The sequence below is a fragment of the Aotus nancymaae genome, unplaced genomic scaffold (assembly GCF_030222135.1).
Source record: "Aotus nancymaae isolate 86718 unplaced genomic scaffold, 86718_ANA_hifiasm-v0.15.2.pri h1tg000069l, whole genome shotgun sequence".
Classification (NCBI taxonomy): Eukaryota; Metazoa; Chordata; class Mammalia; order Primates; family Aotidae; genus Aotus; species Aotus nancymaae.
The window spans coordinates 1834008-1837301 of record NW_026988484.1 but is presented as its reverse complement, the minus strand read 5'-3'; the positions used below and the strand labels follow the sequence as shown (position 1 = coordinate 1837301).

Below are 3294 nucleotides of genomic sequence, written 5' to 3'. Positions count from 1 at the left end.
GAGCTCTGATGGTACCACTGCACTCTAGCCAGGGCAACAGAGCCAGACCCTGTCTGAAAAGAAAAAGCAGTGGCCATATCTAGTGTTGGAGAAGACATGGACATTAAGTTTTTACCTTCTGATGGTGCTATAATAGATTGAAAAACCATGTTGAAAAAGTTGCCCCTGCCTCATACAGATCTTTGCAAACAAAAATTCTCCTTCCTGTGGACCGAGAAGCATATGCAAGAAAAATAGCAAAACACCCGGAGACGGTCTTTGGAAAGAGGGTGAATGGACAGGCTTCTCTGCACAGTGCTACCTTATCTGTAGCAGCCGGACAGTTCTCTGTTCTGAGGCAGAGGTGACAGAATCAGAGAAGCATCATAATTTATGCTGCAGAATTCTCCCCTTCCATCCTTTACGCCGTTTCTACATGGCACCCTCTAGTCTTGGATTGAACCCCAGTTGCCTAGTGAAAACCAACTCACACAAGTATCCCCAAAAATCGACTAGCATATGCATTGCTATTTCAGCTTTGCCGAGAATTCTTTTTCTCCAAACTGACCTTTCAAACCGGTTCCAGAAATAAGCTCCCCTTTCTCACATCCCCACCATCTTGGAAAAAATTAATGGGGAAAAAGGACTTTTCTGGTAACCATCTGTCAATAAAATAACCATATGCAATTTTCAGTTACCATATTCAGCTCATTTAGCTATTAATTTCTCCTAAATTTTAAACATTATAATATCTTTTATATATGAAAGTTTGCTTTCATCATCTGAGGCCCACTTCCAGATTTCCACCTCTGCTTCACCCATTTTGAGGTCTACGTGGCTGCACCAGAGTTAAACGTTATGATGTAAAGACAAGGGAGTAGGCAGGGAAGGTCTCACTGGAGCATGGTGAACTGGTGTTTGTGTCCTCAAGGGTGGAACTTATTGCCTTCTAATATGTGAACATTGCTGGATTTTAAAGAATAATGCCAGGCACTGTGGCTAACACCTATAATCCCAGCACTTTAGGAGGCCATAGTGGGAGGATAGTTTGAGACCAGCCTGGGCAAAATAGCAAGATCCTGTCTTTACAAAAAAAATTTTTTATTTAATTAGCCAGGTGTGGTGGTGTGCTCCTGTAGTCCCAGCTAATTGGGAGGCTGAGGTGGGCGGATCACCTTAGCACCAGAGCTTGAGACCAGCCTGACCAAGAAGGGTAACCCTGTCTCTACTAAAAATACAAAATTCGCTGGGTGTGGTGGTGCATGCCTGTAATCCCAGCTACTCGGGAGGCTCAGGCAGGAAAATCACTTGAACCCGGGAGATGGAGGTTGCAGTGAGCTGAGACGGCACCATTGCACTCCAGCATGGGCAACAGGAGCGAAACTCCGTTATAAAAAAAAAAAAGCCCCGCCTCTCCCTTGGCCGCCACGTGGGAGAGAGGCAGAGATGGCAGATGAGATCGCCAAGGCTCAGGTTGCTCGGCCTGGTGGCGACACGATCTTCGGAAAGATCGCCCGCAAGGAAATCCCAGCCAAAATCATTTTTGAGGATGACGGGTGCCTTGCTTTCCACCACATTTCTCCTCAAGCACCAACACATTTTCTGGTGATACCCAAGAAACATATATCCCAGATTTCTGCAGCAGAAGATGATGATGAAAGTCTTCTTGGACACTTAATGATTGTTGGCAAGAAATGTGCTGCAGATCTGGGTCTGAATAAGGGTTACCGAATGGTAGTGAATGAAGGTTGAGATGGTGGACAGTCTGTCTATCACGTTCATCTCCATGTTCTTGGAGGTCGGCAGATGCATGGGCCTCCTGGTTAAGCACATTTTAGGGACAATTTTCCCTTCTCTAGGCAATGATTAAGTTAGGCAAGTTCTAGTATGTTAAGTGGCACACTTATTTTTGCCTGTGTATGGAGAGATTCAATAAATAATTTTCTTTTTTTTTTTTTTTTGAGACGGAGTTTCGCTCTTTTTACCCAGGCTGGAGTGCAATGGCACGATCTCGGCTCACCGCAACCTCCGCCCCCTGGGTTCAGGCAATTCTCCTGCCTCAGCCTCCTCAATAAATAATTTTCAAACCATATACATAATAAAAGACATTCTTGCATGGTTAAAAAAAAAAAAAAAAAAGCCCCACCTTTCCCCTTTGTCTCTTATCAAAATAGCGTATCTTTCATTGTTTTTGAGATTGATATTAGACTTCTACAAGGAATTGAGTATATCTCAGATATCAAGTAAGAATTATGAAATGGATAAAAGTGTTGCTTAATGAATTGGACCCATTTATTGACTGGAGGACCCAATTATTATTATTTTTTTTGGAGACGGAGTTTCGCTCTTGTTACCCAGGCTGGAGTGCAATGGCGCGATCTCGGCTCACCGCAACCTCCGCCTCCTGGGTTCAGGCAATTCTCCTGCCTCAGCCTCCCGAGTAGCTGGGATTACAGGCACGCGCCACCGTGCCCAGCTAATTTTTTGTATTTTTAGTAGAGACGGGGTTTCACCATGTTGACCAGGATGGTCTCGATCTCTTGACCTCATGATCCACTGTGCGCAGATGGACCCAATTATTGACTGGACACAATAATTGACTATGCAGGCAAAAGATGTTTTCTGTTGGAATCACAGAAAGCATTCTACCTTTGTATTACTGCTTCAAGGTGACCTATCTTCTGTCTTCTAGAGGCAATGTCATGCCATTATCTTAAGTAGTTGTTCTCCTGTCCCTGACCGAAAGTGCACAGACTGAGAGACTGACTTCAATGCTTCCGAGTACATACATTTGAAATGTAATATGGTAGAGGCTGGGTGCGGTGGCTCACACCTGTAAAGCACTTTCAGAAACCAAGGCGGGTGTATCACCTGAGGCCAGGAGTTCAGGATCACCACAGTGAAACCCCGTCTCTACAAAAAATAGAAAAAATTAGCTGGGCGTGGTGGTGCGCGCCTGTAGTTCCAGCTACTTGGCAGCCTGAGGCAGGAGAATCACTTGAACCCGGGGGGCGGAGGTTGCAGTGAGCCCAGATGGTACTCCTGCACTCCAGCCTGGGCGACAGAGGGACACTCTGTCAAAAAGAAGAAGAAAGAAGGAAGAAGGAAGAAAGAAGAAGAAATAATAATGTAATAAATATAACATCCCTACTAGTGGATGAATTTCATGTCTGATGGCTCTATGGAATGATGTATATATTTGGATTGGCAGCCTTAGGGAGCGTCTGATAATAATTTTAGCCTCTGGGAACCTGCTGAACTTTATGAAGTATGAAATAATATTTCCCAAACACTTGGCTGATCAGTTGCAGATGG

General features: G+C 44.5%; 1 pseudogene; it reads left to right on the top strand.

The window, feature by feature from the left end:
• Positions 1–1394: 1394 nt before the first annotated feature.
• Positions 1395–1966, top strand: LOC110567766 (adenosine 5'-monophosphoramidase HINT1-like; annotated as a pseudogene).
• The last annotated feature ends 1328 nt before the right edge of the window (positions 1967–3294 follow it).